The following is a 17,556-nucleotide window of genomic DNA, read 5'->3' as shown; positions in this document are numbered from 1 at the left end:
GCTGGCCGAGGACACGAAATCCTCAGGCAGCGGCAAATGCCTTAAGGCGTGGGGAAAAGTAGAGAAAGCCCTGCGCAGAGCAATAGAAGAGCAGGAGACATAGAGCGCAGCGCGTACGTATTTATTGGTTACACCCAAGCTAGGCGTAGGAGCGGCAACGCAAACCGCCCCTGAGGGTGACCCGCCCAGGAGCGGGGATCCGGGGGGGCCCGGCGCGTCGCCCCCCTCCCCGGGCCGGGGCCCGGGGCCCCCCACGGAAACCTCCCAAAAATCCGCGGCTTCCCCATCCGCCCCGCCACCGCCAGTCGGTGACCCGGTACCGGAGGTGCAGCAGCGCGCAGAGTTCTTTTGGCAGGGACTGGCGGGGGAAGCCAGAGCCACGGGAGCCGCGGCTCGGGAGGGGATGCTGCCCACGCCGCCTCCATACGCCTTTGAAAATAGCGCCGGCAGCCAAGGGGAGGGGCGGGGCGCGGGCAATCTCGGCGCGAAGAGCCCAGAGGCGCGGAGTTTTGCTAATGCGCGTGTGCGGGAGAAAGAGGAGGAGAGCGGCAGAGGGCTCGGAGCCGATCGGCAGCCGCGCCTGACGCTGCCACCATATAAGGGAGAAACCCACCCCTGCAGGAGGCAGGGCGAGCCCGGGGAGCGGCAGCGGCGCCACCCCTGGGGGGAGGAGCGGGGTCAGAGCCGCACAAAACGGCACCGAGCCCCGGAAGTGCGCTGGCATTCGACTTCCGACTCGGAGTCCGGCAGCAGCTCCGGCAGCTCGGAAGAGCTGTCGGGAGCCGGCTGGGACTCTGAGACGAAGAGAATAGAGCCAATGCAATTTAAAACAAAACCAAGTAAAGCTTTAAGCCGCACCGAAAAGCAGCCACAATATGAACCAGCCCAGTTTACCGACTGGGGAGAAATAAAAATAGCCTGTGCTGAATGGTCCCCAGCGGCCGCCGTACAAGCCTTCCCAGTGAGGATCACCGGCCCGGAAGGGAACCAGCAGAGGGTATATGCCCCGGTAAACCCAAAAGATGTACAATCAATTGTCAAAGCCATTGCAGAAAAAGGAATCAATTCGGCCATGGTCTCCACACTAATTGATGGTCTTTTTAGTAATGACGACCTGCTTCCCTTTGATATCGAGCGAATAGGTCGCATGATACTTGATGGCGCGGGAATGATTGTATTTAGACAAGAATGGGAGGATAATTGTACAAAGCTATTAGCCCAAGCATCTGGCGCGAGGCAGCCACTACACAGATCGACTTTATCCAGGCTTATGGGAAAGCACGATGATATGATCACGCCTCAGCAACAAGCCACGCAGATGCAGGCTGAGGAGGTCAGGGCGACCACTCAGGCTGCTAGGGAGGCTATTCGTGCAGCCTCTCGGGTCGTAGCCAAGCCGTCGCCGTGGTCCACCGTGAGGCAGGCAGAGAGCGAAAGCTTCACGCAGTTCGTAGATCGCCTGCAGGCAGCAATAGACTCCTCTACCCTGCCGGCAGAGGCAAAAGGCCCCGTGGTAGCTGACTGCTTGCGCCAGCAGTGCAACTCTGTCACCAAAGATATCTTACGTTCCCTGCCAGCCGGAGCCAGCCTGGCTGACATGATCAGACATGTAGTAAGGGAAGAACACCTGACACCCATTCAGGCAGCCGTCCACACCCTGACCAGTGCCATGGCGTGTTTCAAGTGTGGTGAGGCAGGTCACATCGCGGTGAGCTGTCCCCAGCCGGCATGGCAGCCTGCCGCGACGCCTCCACCCCAAGCACGCCCGAGAGGAGCCTGTTGGAGCTGCGGGAGGAAAGGACATCTAGCCAAGGAATGCAGGTCCCGGCCCCAGGGAAACGGGAGAGGGAGGGGGCGTGCGGGCTGCACCCAGCCTCCTCCCGCTGCGAATGCAAGGCAGCCCATCTATGCCAACCCCCAGTGGGGCGGGGCGCCCTTATACCCCATACCCCCACAGGAGGCAGCCAGCTTCGTACCCTCACCAGCGATTTTCGCAACACAGCCTGCGGTACCTTCGTACCCACTACCGCCGCAAGCAGCGCCCGTGCCGCAGGGTCAGCAGGGGACGCCCCAGAACGGGACCCCTGGGTGGCCCTGGCCATGAAAATAGGGAAGGAGCCACCGAAGGTGTGGGGGACGTGCCGCCTTTATGGCAGTCAGGACCACCATGTCATAGGGCTTCAGTTTTGGGTGGCAACCACAGGAGCCCGACAAATTCTTACAGTTCACCTGGGCACCCTTTGGCTGCGGAGATCACAATGCACAGCCTAGATATCGGGGATGTGTAAGTTATAACATGACCGTTCTACAGCCAGACCACCCTAGTTAGACCACAGGTAGAACGTGGACAGTGGTCCTCAGAGGACCGAGAAGGTGGGTGAATGTACGAATTATCAAACTCCAACCACCAGCACCTCGACCAGTAGGACCCAATAAAGTTATCAGGAATGTGCTCAAAGGGAAAAACACAACCCACCCCAAAACCTTGCCCCCAAAAGTCACCGACACCCCGGCTGGCCATGCAGATGTATTCCAGATAAGCCGCACAGCCGAGTCCGATCCAAACCCAATTTTTCGTATGCTAGAAGCTACCTTTCTAACCCTAAACGAAACCAAACCGAACCTGACTAACTCCTGTTGGCTTTGTTATGATGTTAAACCCCCTTTCTATGAAGGCATTGCTTTAGACACCCCCTTCAGTTACTCCACAGCCAGTGCCCCCCACCAGTGCAGATGGGACACTCCCCGCAGAGGAATCACCCTGAGTCAAATCACAGGACAAGGCAAATGTTTTGGTAATGCAACTTTAGCAAAGCAGAAAGGCAACTTCTGCACTAAAGTTGTCAAGCCCAACAGAAAGATCGGTAAGTGGGTGGTCCCATCCGCATCTGGGATGTAGGTTTGCCAGCGATCCGGAGTGAGTCCTTGTGTGTTCCTTGCCAAATTTAATGACTCTATTGACTTCTGTGTCCAAGTTCTGATTGTTCCTAGGGTCCTATACCACTCAGATGAAGAAGTGTACCACCTTTTCGAAGAACCTGACAGACTGCACAAAAGAGAAATAATCACAGGTATAACTATCGCAATGCTGCTCGGCCTGGGAGCAGCTGGTACAGCCACAGGTGTCTCAGCCATCGCAACCCAACAGCACGGACTCTCTCAGCTGCAAATGACCATCGATGAAGACCTGCAGAAGATCGAGAAATCCATCTCCTATCTAGAGAAATCAGTCTCTTCGCTTTCAGAAGTAGTTTTACAGAATAGGCGAAGACTGGACCTCTTGTTCATGCAACAAGGAGGACTGTGTGCAGCTTTGAAAGAAGAATGCTGCTTTTATGCAGATCATACAGGAGTCGTTCAAGACTCCATGGCAGAACTCCGAGATAGACTGGCTCAAAAAAAGAGAGACAAGGAAACCCAGCAGAGCTGGTTCGAATCCTGGTTCAATCAATCACCTTGGCTCACCACTTTAATTTCTGCCCTGGTAGGTCCACTGGCAATACTGCTTTTAGCTGTTACCATAGGACCATGCCTGCTGAACAAGCTAGTCTCGTTTGTTCAGGCCCGTCTAGAACGGGCAAACATTCTGTTTGTAGGCCAGCAACAAATGCTGTAAACCAAAAAGTGCGAACACAGTCAGCTGCAAAAGCCTTCGAAACTCACCTTGCGAGATTTACTCAGGTTTACCAAAAACCCTTTTTTCCTTACCAAGTTACAAGTTTGTACCTCACTCCAGTGCCTATATCTACGACTACCTCATGTTACTTATGAAAAGGAGGGGGGAGATGTAGTAGATAGGGACAGGCGAACGGAAGATTTCGGGATGTGACGGAAAGAAAGACCCCTTCCCCCTCTCACCCTGCAACATGTTATCCATTTACCCCAAAGAATGTAACCACACCTAACCCAGTAGTTTTCCACTCCTGACTAGCCCTAGAGACCCTACCAACCCCCCCTGACGTAGCAGAGTCCCCCAAGACTATTTAAACCCATGAGATAAGATAATAAATGCTTTCGACCGTCCACCACACTGGTGCCTGCGTGTGTCGTTGGCCCGAGTGGCCCAGGGGAGACTGGGCTGCCGTGCTGTTCCTTGAAACCAGGTCGCCTTGCCTTCCCCTGAAGGCAACAACCGGCTTATATTCAGCCAGCTGTCAACCAACACTCTCACATCCTTTTCTGCCAGGAAGCTTTCCAGACACTCTTCCTCAAGCCTGTAGTGTTGCATTGGGTTGTTGTGACCCAAGTGCAGGACCTGGCACTTTTCCTTATTGGACCTCATACAAATGGCCTTGCCTATTGATCCAGTCTGTCCAGATTAATCCTGTAGAGCCTTCCTAACCTCAAGCACATCAACACTCCTGTTCAATTGCTGTCACCTGCAAACTTACTGAGGATGTACTTGATCCCATCATCTAGATCATCAATAAAAAAATTAAATAAAACCCATCCCGATACTGAGCCCTGGGGAACTCGCAACCAGAAGCCATCTGGATTTAATGCCATTCACCATCACTCTCTGGGCTCGGATATTCAAATGCTTTTCTACCCAGTGAAGAGGACACCTGTCCAAGTCATGAACAGTTTCTTCAGAAGAATGCTGTGGGAAATGGTGTCAAAGGCTTTACTGAAGTTCAGGTAGACAACATCTGTTGCTATGACCTCACATTAGAGATAGAAATGAGATGAGACATACACTCTTGTTCAAGCAGTGAGAGAGTGCAGGAATGTGCCCCTTGTTGACAGAGTAAACAAGTTACCCGTGAATAAGAAAGAATGGGAAATAAGCTGTCTGTAGCTGAGCAAGATCTTTATATTTTTTTGAGATACAAATTAGAAACTCAAGATGAAAAATTTGAGAAGAAACAGCTTACAAAACTCATTAGATGGGTTTTCACAGAATTTCTGACTCTAAATACATCTGAGACACTTAGCCTAAAGTTCTGGGATACTGTGGGACTTAGATTATACAGTATGGAAAAGAATAAGAAGTCCAGCTTAAAGTTACACCCAATATTCAGGACAGTGTTGCAATTTGTAACACTGGAAAGTGAAAAACAAGCTAGAGACAGCCAAAAAACTCCTCCCAGTAGAGTGAGAGATGACCGCAGGCTGCAGCACAAAGAAAGGAGGGGAGGCAGAGATTCCAAGACCCCAACCCTGTTCCCAACTTGCCCTGAAGCACACAGACCCAGGGAGGGCAGGCGGGAGCCGGCACGGCCAGCCGCTCCCTGTCCAGCACCTCCTCCACCTCCGAGAAGGGTTCAGACAAGTCCTGGCCAGACAAGTCTGCATCCCGTCTCTCCTAACACTGCTAACCTGAAGAATTCTCCTCGGTTTCCTCTCAAAAACAACCTCAGACATGCAAAATCGGTGAATTTTGGTAGTGCAATGAAAAAGAGCTGAGCTGAATCCATGCTCTGTGAGAACAATTCTCCTGGCTTGTAAGATAAGCATGTATTCTATTTGCCATCTGTTGGATGTGGGGCAGGTATCTCCTCTTAAGTTAGGCAGTTTTCTTATCTCTTCCAAGAACAATGTCTCCCTCCGGGGAGATATCGTCTATTAATGGGCCATTGAATGACTCACTGCATGACTGATAAAGTTACATCATCCCATTGTGAGATGCTCCACCCAGAGGGAGGATCCAAGCATTCCCTACCTGCATAAAATCAGCATTTTTTGGGACATCACAACAGCCTCTTTGCTGGATTCCCAGAGGAGCAGCCCCTTTGCTGGATTTCCAGAGGAGCAGCTTCTTCCCCACTGGATCCCCAGAGGAAGACCAGGCCCATCTACTCTATCACCAGACCTTCAGAGAAAACTACACCCTTCTACAGGATCACCGCTTCAGCAGTATTTCATCTGCCACTCCAGGAGGAGCAGCCGCCATTTAACTGGACTATTACCAACACCCTGACTCCTCAGGGTGTCAGGTTTCTGACTCTATCAGTAGTTTTGTTTGTACTAACTACATTTATTTTAATTAGTTTTTTTTTTTTTTTCTAGTAAAGAACTGTTATTCCCATTCCCATATCTTTGCCTGAAAACCTTTTAATTTTGAAATTGTGGTAATTCAGAGGGAGGGGGTTTACCTTTTCCATTTCACGGGAGGCTCTTGTCTTCCTTCACAGACTTCTGTCTTTTCAAACCAAGACAAATAGCACACGTAGCCACCACCATGTTTCAAAGCTGTCAAGCTCTGCCCTTCGTAGGTGTGTTCCATCCTTGGAGTCCCAAGAATCCCTTTCTGATTGTCACTGAGCTCCTGCCCATCAGATGCGGGACATTCCCCTTTTGTGGGCTGAGCTCAGTCTGCCAATCTGCCCGAAATCCCCGCCCACATGCCAGGACAGCACACCCCCACCCTGCCGATCATGGGAACTGGAGGTGACCTCCTATAAGTCTCCCCATCCAAAATGGCGGCGACCATATGAGGAGGAACACCAATCCTGAAAAAGAGATATTCTCACACCCCCCAAGGTAGCCCCCCAGAATCTGAGGATGAGTTTTGTACATCAGGAGGCACAGATACCTGGCAGAAGAGCAGAAGGGACACAGTACAGCACAGAGAAAGGGAGATTGCTTCTAAGCTGTCTGTTTTTCCGATCTGATATAATGGTGCTGGTGCAGAGGGACCACAGTGGGAAAAAATAAGCTTTGCAGAAATAAAAGAGATTTGCAAAGCAGCTAGATTTTATGGAAGAGAATCATCATATTTCAAAGGATTATTACAAGCCACCTTTTCAGGAAATGTATTTACCCCTCATGACCTAAAGAAGCTTTCTATGCCTTTATTGTCTCCAACAGAGTATTCTCTGTGGGAACTATCATGGAAGCATTTATTAAATGACCTTTTAAGAGGTTATGCAAGAACTCCAGCCACTGCAAATAGAACCCTAGATCAGCTTGCTGAGGAAGGAGCCTATACAGATCCACAAAGACAGGCAAAGACACTCAATAAACAAATCCTTCAGAAGCAGCAAAGGACCAAGCATCAATGCAAGAGACAACAGATCAGGTCATCTCAGCAATGGAGAAATCAAGACTCACAGTAGCAAAGGAGAAAATACAGACACTTCCTCCCTAGAAATATTTAGGATACAGAATCACAGAACAGACTAACACCGCAACCACTCCAACTAAAGAAAGATCCAAATACACTGAATGAAGTGCAGCAGCTGGTAGAGACTCTGAACTGGCTTCGTCCACTGTTAGGCATCTCAAACCAGGACTTAGCTCCTCTGTCTGATCTACTGAAGGGAGACAAAGCTTTAAACTCACCACGAGAATTCAACAAAGAAGCCCAAAATGCTTTGGATAAAGTGATGCAAGCCATCCAACCACGGCAGGCTCATCGGTATAATCCTAACTTGTCTTTTTTGTTTGCAGTTTTAGGGGAGAGTCCACAGCTTCACAGTCTAATATTCCAGTGGGATCTAGAGAAGAAGGACCATCTAACTATCTTAAAATAGGTTTTCCTATTTCATCAGCTAAGTAAAACTATAACAACTTGCCCTGAAATTATATCACAATTGATTATAAAGGCTAAATCACTAATGGTTTCCCTTTCAAGAAAAGATTTTGCAGAAATCTTTCTGGCTGTCAAATCCATCTATTTGGAATGGTTAATTAAAAATTCAAAAGTTATGCAATTTTCCCTAGAAAATTTTACAGGGAAAATTTCAGTCAATTGTCCAAAATATCAGATACTAAATTAATCTCTAAAATTAATTCATAAGCCCTTAAGAAGTCATACACCCATTGATGCAATCACATTTTTTACAGAGGGTTCAAGTAAGTCTAAAAAAATCTGTGATTGCTTAGCAAAATCCAGAGACAAAAAAATGGGAACCAGATATTGAAGAAGTAGATGGTTCTTCACAAATGTTAGAGTTAACAGCAGTTGTGTGAGTCTCTTCAAAATTCACATTTCCTTTTAATTTAATAATGGATTAATTTTATGTTGCAGATGTAGTGGAAAGGGCAGAAGGGTCTCTGCTAAAAGAGGTTTCCAAAGACCATCTATATGGTTTGCTCAAAAAACTAATCTTCCTTCTTTCTATTCGACAGGAACCTTATTTCATAATGCACATTTGTTCACATTCTGCACTCCCAGGTTTCCTAGCAGAAGGCAATGCTATGGCTGCTCTGTTAGCCATGTCAATACAGAATACACTTCCAAATACTATCAAACAAGCCAGGATGAGCCATGCTTTCTATCATCAAAATGCACCTGCCTTAGTAAGAATGTTTAACATCTCTCAAAATCAGGCAAAAGCAATTGTTTGGTTATGTCCAGATTGCAAAAAATTAGCCATACCAGCAATAGCAATAGCGGTTAACCTGTCACCATGATTTTTTAAGATTTTCTAAAGCCTTCTGAGTTTACATTCTTGTAGCTAACTTTCTCACACAACTTTCTGTAAATAACCTATTGTTTTGCATTCCTTCATAGAGGCGGAGAAATTTGATGGACTGGTAGTCTGTCCAGTGTTGTTGGAGAGGTGGCACATTCACCCTCCAATCCACTGTCACCTTTGGAAAACTATAAATGCTGGAGTCAGAGAAAATAAAAGTAGTCTCTATTGTGACAATAGCAGTGACTGCGTCATGCTTTTTTCTGTCATCTAGTGACATCTGGTGACTGCCAAAGTGCATTGCAGCTTAGGTCAGGTGAGATTGTGCTTACCTCCCCCCCCCCCCCCCCCGCCTTTGTTTGGTGTTTTGCCTGTTGTTCTGGTGATGGAAACTGAGATAAGTAAAAGATAATTTGTTCACTGTAGTATGCTTGCTTACTTTAGTTTGCATAAGAATATACTGTGGTATGTTAACTTAATTTGTTTTGCATAAGATAGTGGCTAAGAATGTACTGGTGTGTCTTTGAAATGCTTATTTGCTTACAAGGTGATAAGGAGGTTGAGATTACAGTCCTGGGTGTGTGTGTATCTGGTCTGCTTGCTGTATCTCAAAAGAAGAGACTTAGAAGCTATCACAACGACCAGACTCAGACTACATCTGGAGAGTCACGCCTGCAAGGAGAAGGGGGGGGATAAAAGGAAGGTTGGGACAGAACATTTTTGCGCGCCGTTGGTGGAGCAGGAGACTCCCCGGCCGCCCAGCGCTGAATTTTGCCTGCCTTACTCGCTTGCTAATTTTAAATAAAATTGCTTTATTGAATTAAGACACTTCAAATTGCCGTGTCACAATTTATAACAATTTGGTGCCGTGACTCGGATGGAGAAGTAGATCAGTCGCTACGGGACGATCGGGAGGCGCCCCGCCCTTATGGCGGCCCGGCTGTCCCAGGCTTTCTGATCACTCTCCACCGACGAACCTAAATTGAGTAACGGGCAAAAGAGAACCGGTTACCCCTGTAATCTTTGTGCACAAAGAACCAGCGAAGACGCAGGACGCGTGAGTATAGGCCGGTTTCCCGCTCGGTTTGGGGTGGTTTTCCCGGAGTGCTGTGTGTGAGAGGTCTCGTGGAGACCAAGTGAGTGCGGACTCTGTATTAGTGCGTTTTCCATTCCCCGCGAGGGGCTGGGCCACGAACCAGGGGAGCACGTGTGTGAGAAATTGAGTGCACTCCGGAAGATGGGACAGAGGAAAAGCAAGCCCTCTGGTCCCATGGGAGAGGGGACCCATGCTAAGCTTCCCCAGATTCCCAAGCCCTTGGGTTTGATGATAATTAATTGGGATGCTTTCCCATCTAGAAAAGGGAAAGACAAAGTTAAAATGATACATTATTGTATGGAAGTGTGAGGGAAGGGCCTAACCCTAATTCCCATACAAGGAATGTAGAACAAAGGGAGAATCGGGAGCAGAGTTATATTTCTAGGGAAAGAAAAGAAAGAGGTCGTGAAATTGTCTGCTTCTACTGTGGAAAGAAGGGACATATGAAGAGGGGATGCAAACAACAGATAGTGGATGAGAATGCCTTTAAGGAAGATTAGGGGTGTGAGGCCCCAGGCCAGCAGAGAAGCAGCAAGGTCCCTTCACTGCCAGCCCCAGAGGTGGCAGTGGGGTTGGAAATGTCAACCTGATAGAGCTTATGGTGTAAACCACCCTTGTTTAGACAGCTGCACTCTTGCATTATTCTCCAGTGCCAAAATTTCTGCTTCCACCCACACTGCAGTGTAGCTGCTCAGCCTTTTCAAGATTTTTGGGACATGCTGTGGAGCCTGTATGGGGTGAGATGCTGGCAGTGCTTTTACTTGCTTTTTATAATGGACCACATTATCTTGCCCTCCTTAAGAAGCCTTTTGCTTCTGCAGCTTCAATTCTTAAATGCAAAAGTATTAATGTATTGTTATTGTCATTTAATTGTACAGTTGTCACATAACTTACTGTTCAAACATGGTCCTACCTCCACCCTTTCAGGACACTTCCCACACTGCTGCTGCTACTGTCTGGGGGAACAGAAATTGAGGTTGGGAAGCCGCTTTTTGAAGTTTTTAGATTAGTCAATTCATTCTGAGCTCTGCTTAACTTGTTTTCTTAGGTACACAGTGAAGTAAGTATTAAGGTAAGTCTCCCTAGCAGGGAGCATGGTCCAGGGAAGTGTACTATAGAAAGAGCTCCCTTTCAATAACCAATACTTTGATATCATCACTGGAAATCACTGTCTGCTAATGACAGATGATGGGGTTTTGTGCCTAGAGACATTGTAAACAACTGTTAGTTACAGCACAAATAACTTCTTCTAAGCAGTTCTTCCTTATTACTTTCAAAATACTGAAATTGCTATCAGCCAGAACATTATGTCTATTTTAAGTAAGTCTGAGATTCAGGGAAACAATGTGTGCAAGAATAGTTTTCACAAGTAATTGCAGACATTGTCAGAACTGCATGTGTTGAAGCCTTAGTGCCTGCACTGATAAAATCAGCCGGAGTGCAAAACATGACCTGAGTAATTCAGCTCATTTGCTTCTGAAAGGCAAAAAGCCCTTTCCTTTCAATGCATTTTGGATGTAAACACAGTTAATGAGCTTGTAACAATTTCTTAGTGAGGCTGTTCATTCGTTTGATACTTATTTTCTGCATTTAAGGGAAGACACTAAAAAAAAAAAAAAAAAAAAAAAAGAGTGTTCTTAATCAGAAACTAGTTGATCCTTTGTATGATCTTCAAATGCAGTCTCTGCTTTCCTGCTGTATGCTGTGAAACCTCGTGCATTTAAAAATGACAGCAGCCACATCAATGATGTTGTGGACTCCATCCTCTCCCCCTAAGCTGGAATAATGCCAGGACAATCTAAACTCAGAAGAGTGAATTCCTGCCTCAGCTTATACAAATTCAGCTTAGTGTGCAGTCATTTTATGAAATGTCTACTACAAAAACTATTCTTCCCCCTTGCATTTCTGTGGAAGTAATTTGAAATCATTGTGTACACACTATTATTTAAGCTATGATATTTTAAAATAAGTAAGTTATTTACGTATGTAAAGAAACATCATAAGGAGCCCTTGGTAAAGCTTAAAAGTGGGACCCCAACAAGAAGAAATGAAATTTTTAGTGGATACCAGGGCTGAAAGATCCACAGTGCAAGCCTTGCCGCTTGGATGTAAAAAGTCATCTGACACTGTACATATAATTGGGGCAAAAGGAGAGCCCTTTGAGGTATCTGTTATCAAAGATGTGATAGTAGAAACTGATTCCAAATTTGGTATAGGTACCTGAAGCAGATTACAATTTATTAGGGAGAGATCTGATAATAAAATTGGGTATTAATTTAGAAGTTGTAAATAAAGAATTACAGATAAAGCTCTGCCCTTTAAGGGTGGAGGATGAAAAGAAAATTAATCCTGAGGTGTGGTATACCCCAGAAACGGTGGGGAAATTGCAGATTAAGCCTTTCTCAGTGGAAATAAGTGATTCTAGCAAACCCGTAAGAATAAAACAATACCCCATCCCTAGGGAGGGAAAATTAAGACTAAAACCTGAAATAGATAGGTTATTGGAAAAAGGGCTTTTAGAGCCCTGTATGTCTCCCTTCAATACTCCCATCCTGCCTGTAAAGAAGTCAGATGGGTCCTACAGATTAGTGCACAATTTAAGAGAAATAAATAAGAAGACTTTAGCCCGGTTTCCAGTAGTTGCAAATCCATAAAAAGATTTAAAAGTAATTGAATCCGGACCACTAAGTAACTCCTGGTCTGCACAAGCTTGTAAATTATATGCAGTACTCAGGGCTTTAAGGTTATTAAAAAGAAAAATTAGAACAATATACACAGACTCTAAATATGCATATGGGATAGTGCACACATTTAGAAAATTTAGGAAGAAAGGGGACTTATAAACTCACAGGGAAAAGATCTAATTTATCAAGAGCTAATTGTCCAAGTTTTAAATGCCTTAAGAGGCCCGGCTCAAATTGCTGTGGTCCACTTAAGGGGACACCAGAGAAGATTGGACTTTAGAAACAGGGGAAATAATTTAGCTGACCAAGAAGCCAAGAAAGCAGCCCTACGAACTCGGGGGGACATGGGGCAGAGCGACACTGTATCTGTGGACTCCCCCAAAGAAAAAGGGCAAATATATAGTTTTACCACTCAAGAAAAGGAAAAATTACAAAAGATGGGAATTGAGGAGGGGTCTGAAGGGCAATGGAAGCTCCCAGATGGGAGAACTGTTTTACCTAAAAGCAAGGCCTCAGAAATTTTGCAAAGATTGCATGACCAGACTCATTGAGGAACTCAGGCATTAGTAAATCAATTTGCCACTAAATATATGAGTATTAGAATCTATGATTTGGCTAAAAGAGTAGTGGGAGATTGTCTGATCTGTCAAAAAATAAACAGAAAACATCTTAGGGAAAGGCCCATGGGAAGAAGGGAATTAGCTCACAGGCCTTTTGCCAAAATAAAAATAGACTTCACTGAATTGCCTAAAGTGGGTAGATATAAATATTTGTTAGTAATAGTAGATCATCTCACCCATTTTGTAGAAGCTTACCCCACTACTCGGACTACTGCTCAGACAGTGGTCAGAATATTATTAGAAGAAATAATCCCTAGATATGGGATAGTAAAAACAATAGATTCTGATAGGGGACCCCACATGCCATATGATTTAGAGGAACCCCGAGACCACCCCCAGTTGAAAGACTATAAAATAACCTCATATATTATTGCCTTAATGAAACGCCGCAATGAACTTTGGGGAAAAAAGAATCATTACGCAAAGAACCCCTTTAGATTTAAAAATACATAAAATATACCCAAGAGACTATGTGTTAATAAAATCCTGGAAAAAATCTACACTAACCCCACAATGGGAAGGTCCTTATCTTGTGTTACTCACTACAGAAACTGCAATTCGGACTGCAGAAAGAAGATGGACACATGTCAGTCGAGTAAAAGGACCAGTTAACAACACTGTGTGGCAAATAACCAGTCCTCCCGGGAACCTGAAATTGAAGTTACAGAGAAACTAATGGACTCTTATCAGATTGAATACACATCAAACTTATATTACTTAGATAGTGGGCTAATTAGTAATTCAAGTGTTAGAGTAAAGTGTAAAAATCAAAATTGTAATTGCTATCCTTTTGTATGCTATATCTGTAAGGTGTGTGGGGAACGGTGGTAGTCACATTGCAACAGAGGGTATCCTCCACGAGGAACTTGCAATTCCTGTTAGAACGTACAAAGAGAGATTACAGCTTGGGTACTGACCTGTAAAGTGACTAGAGGGGAAATCCGATTAGAATCTAAAGAGTGGTGAGAAATTTTCTCAAATTACTGCTACCATACAAACGAGCCGAGCCCATTTGTAGCAGAGATCATAAAAGGCCTTTGTAAGAAAAACCTAAAAGGGGTCAGTTGTACCGCATCAGAGGTAAAAGATCAGAATTGGCGTTCTTATTGCATGCGGCAAGGCACCAGAGGGCATAAATCCCCTCCTGAAGAATACTCTTGCTGCCAAGAAGATGGTACACCCTGTGGCTCGAAGCACCCGAGTCGACAGGCGAGGCAGAGGAGTAAACAGCTGTGGAGGAAGGAGCCCTCAGGATGGAATACGCAAGCAATATTTGCGGAACTACCCCGGGACTGGGAGTAACAAAGGCAGAAATAGTTTTTGGGCTCAAGAGTATAATTGTTGCAGTGTAAGAAACCAGACCCCACATGCCATTTGCTTACTGCTTGTAATTTTCCTTTGTATATATTGTAATACTGCAGAAGTAACAACTCATGAACCATTCAAGTAGACTTTAAGAAGATAAGAGGATTCACGAGTTATAAGGAGCAATACTACAGCTGGAGCTCCCACTTTCCAGTTACCTGTGGCATCCTTAGGTACTGGTTAGGGTTCCCATTAAGTTTCATCGTTTTATATGTGTCCTGCTTCAAATCCTAGTAAAGGGTATTGCAATAGTCCTGGACAATATTACTGTGCGTATTGGGGTTGTAAAACAATAGCTAGTACATGGGACCCCCCCACTCCTGATCCATACATTAAGGTGGTCTAGAAGCCAGATGGTTATATTCCTCCCGGCTACTGGACAGGTCATAAACCCCCAAAACATATATGAACAACAAACTGTACCAGATCACCATCTAATGAAAAGGGAACTCCTCACTACCTTAACTATTGCAACTCTCCTTACCATCAGGAGAATAGGAGCTGGAACTAGGGTGGCATCCCTAGTAAATCAACAAAAGGAATTTAAAGCATTAAGAATTTCAGTAAATGAAGATCTGAGTAAAATTGAGCAGGCCATCGATGGATTGGTAAAATCATTAAGGTCCCTATCTGAGGTAGTGTTGCAGAACAGAAGGGGTTTAGACTTGCTATTATTACAACAAGGGAGATTGTGTGTAGCCCTGAAGGAGGAATGCTGTGCATACGCTGATCATACTAGAATTGTTACAGACACCATGGCAGAATTAAGGAGAAAATTAGAACAGAAAAAGAGGGAAAGAGAAGCACAGCAAAATTGGTATGAATCATGATTCAATCAATCTCCTTGGTTAACTACCTTGCTATCCACCCTTGCAGGACCTCTGATACTGATAATATTGGGACTGACCTTTGGGCCATGCATCTTCAATAAAGCAATAAAAATAGTAAAAGAACGATTAGACGCAGCACATTTAATGCTCATTAGGGCAAAATATGAACCCATACACAATGTGGATGAGACCCTAATACTAAGTCACCAGGAGTTACAAAAATTCAGTGAACAAAATAAAGATGAACAAGAAAAGGGGGAAATTGAGATAAGTAAAAGATAATTTGTTCACTGTAGTATGCTTGCTTACTTTAGTTTGCATAAGAATATACTGTGGTATGTTAACTTAATTCGTTTTGCATAAGATAGTGGCTAAGAATGTACTGGTGTGTCTTTGAAATGCTTATTTGCTTACAAGGTGATAAGGAGGTTGAGATTACAGTCCTGGGTGTGTGTGTATCTGGTCTGCTTGCTGTATCTCAAAAGAAGAGACTTAGAAGCTATCACAACGACCAGACTCAGACTACATCTGGAGAGTCACGCCTGCAAGGAGAAGGGGGGGGATAAAAGGAAGGTTGGGACAGAACATTTTTGCGCGCCGTTGGTGGAGCAGGAGACTCCCCGGCCGCCCAGCGCTGAATTTTGCCTGCCTTACTCGCTTGCTAATTTTAAATAAAATTGCTTTATTGAATTAAGACACTTCAAATTGCCGTGTCACAATTTATAACAGAAACCTTTATGGGTTTCGCAAAGGAGTCTCTGATTGTGGACCTTTGGAGGGGCTTTCTGGAGCAGAAACGTGTTTCCATGTCCTGGAGTGATTTTGAGAGGCTGTTTTTGTGGGCGAGGCACCAAGGGTTCTTTTCCAACCCTGCGGAGGCGCTCTTCAAGGAGACGTGGTCTCTCGTGGGAGGCAGTCTCATGGACGCCCTGTTTGATGATTGCTCTGTAGACGTTGGGGCACTGCTGATGCAGTGGAAAATGTTGGACGCGGTTTCGCAGGGGTCTGGATTTTGTAGCTCTCGGAGTTCTCTGGGGGACCCGTCTGTCTCAGATGTCAACGACGGGGAATTTGAGTTCCTGCAGGATGCAGGCATTTCCCTTTCTCCCTGAGATGGTGAGCCAGAAGACGGCTCCTCCTCCAGGGTGGATCGGGCTCCCAACCAGTTGGTCTCGAGCGGCCAGTCGGTGGACGGAGCCCCGCAAGCTTCTGGGGGCTCAGTGTAGCTGGCTCGGCCATCCTGTCCCTCCCCGTGCCGCGGAGGTAGTGGGCTGGGGGAAAGACCGCCCTCTCTTTGTGCCTTCCCGGTGCTCGGGGGCAAGGGGGGGCCCTTGGATCAGCCCACGCCTCTGATTGTGTCTGACTTGGTGCCGACACTTTGTCCAAATTGAGGTGTTTCTACAACATAACCCCTGGGGACGGTGGGAGCGGGTTTGGCCGCTTCGACCTCGGATTCGTCCTCCCGGGGGTGTTGTCTCTCATTTCTGACTCTGCGCAGCCTGCTGGGCATGCGCAGGCAGTGGAAGACACCAAAGGCGTTGGTCGATGTCCCGTCAGGCTCCGCCCCAGCAGGTGGGCAGCCCACCCCGCTTCAATTGGCGGGGGCGGTGACCGCCGTGTGGCTGCGCAGCACGGGTCCGACGCTCTTTGGGGGCGTGCTGGATTCCTTTGTGTCATCCCGTAGTGACGTAGTTCCACGTGCCACATCTCTCTCTGCACCCCACCCCTCCTCCGCACCTGGGGAGGGGAGCACAGTGCTGGGGTTGCGGTCTGTGCTGGCGCCTCTGTCCACTGCAGTGCCATCTGCCAGTGCTGTGGTGGACGGCACTGCCGGACTGCCGGCGGGTTCGGTCCCACCTTCCCCGCCTGCCGTGGGTGTCAGGGCTGTGGCGCGGCAGGGCGCTGGGGTGTTTAATTTAAGCGCAACTGCTGACGTGGCTGGTGGGAGACCGGTAGGTTCCCGTGGCCGCGGATCCTCCCCATCAGCTTTGTGGACCCTTCCTGCCTGCCAGGTGACCATGTGTCCGAATGACCACGGGCAATTTTGGCAGGAGGTCCTAGATAAGGCTGAGGAGATGTGCGACTCTGCCTCCTCGCAGTGTCTGCAGGATCGTGGAGGAGGCTCCTCTGGTTCTGCTGATGCTGCGGGGGGCATGGTGTCAAGTGATGTTGCACCGCCTCGCAGTCAAGTTGCTGCTGCTGTCCCTGTGGAGCCCACGGGACAGGACATGGCAGGTGATGCAACCTTAGCAGGGGGTCCCCAGACTTTCCCTGTGCTCAGCGGTGTTGCTCACAACACCCACCAGCCTTTATTGTTTAAAATACTGATGGAAGTCCATGATACGGTTGCTCAGCATGGTGTCGGATCTGCTGAAGTTATGTAGACGCTCCAAATGCTTGTTGCTGAGCTGCTGACACCTTACGACATCCGTTCTGTGGCACATGCTCTTTCTGACCCTGTGCAGTTTGACGTTTTTGAGGCTAAGTTCGCTTGCTTGGTGGCCAGTGCAGTGCAAAGGAATGCTATGCGGGGGCCGCAGGATCCCAGGAATGCGGTTAGCACTGACATGTTGATGGGCACAGGCAATTATGTTGATCCTC

The 17,556-nt window shown here is 46.8% G+C and overlaps 1 protein-coding gene and 1 long non-coding RNA gene across 5 annotated transcripts in view; both read right to left on the bottom strand.

Annotated features, from left to right (window-relative positions):
- Positions 1–9,191, bottom strand: part of LOC146763045 (uncharacterized) — a 107,309-nt gene extending 98,118 nt beyond the window's left edge. The window contains exon 1 of the long non-coding RNA XR_014952633.1: positions 8,754–9,191. This is a non-coding gene — a long non-coding RNA (uncharacterized LOC146763045). The remainder of the gene's footprint in view (positions 1–8,753) is intronic.
- The window catches only part of LOC146763044 (spindlin-Z-like), a 159,278-nt gene that overhangs the window by 63,318 nt on the left and 78,404 nt on the right, over positions 1–17,556 (bottom strand). The window lies entirely within an intron of this gene.

This window comes from Lonchura striata, chromosome W, assembly GCF_050655825.1.
Source record: "Lonchura striata isolate lonStrDom1 chromosome W, ASM5065582v1, whole genome shotgun sequence".
In the NCBI taxonomy this organism is placed as follows: Eukaryota; Metazoa; Chordata; class Aves; order Passeriformes; family Estrildidae; genus Lonchura; species Lonchura striata.
The sequence above is the reverse complement of the archived record's forward strand: the minus strand, read 5'-3'. Positions and strand labels throughout refer to the sequence as shown.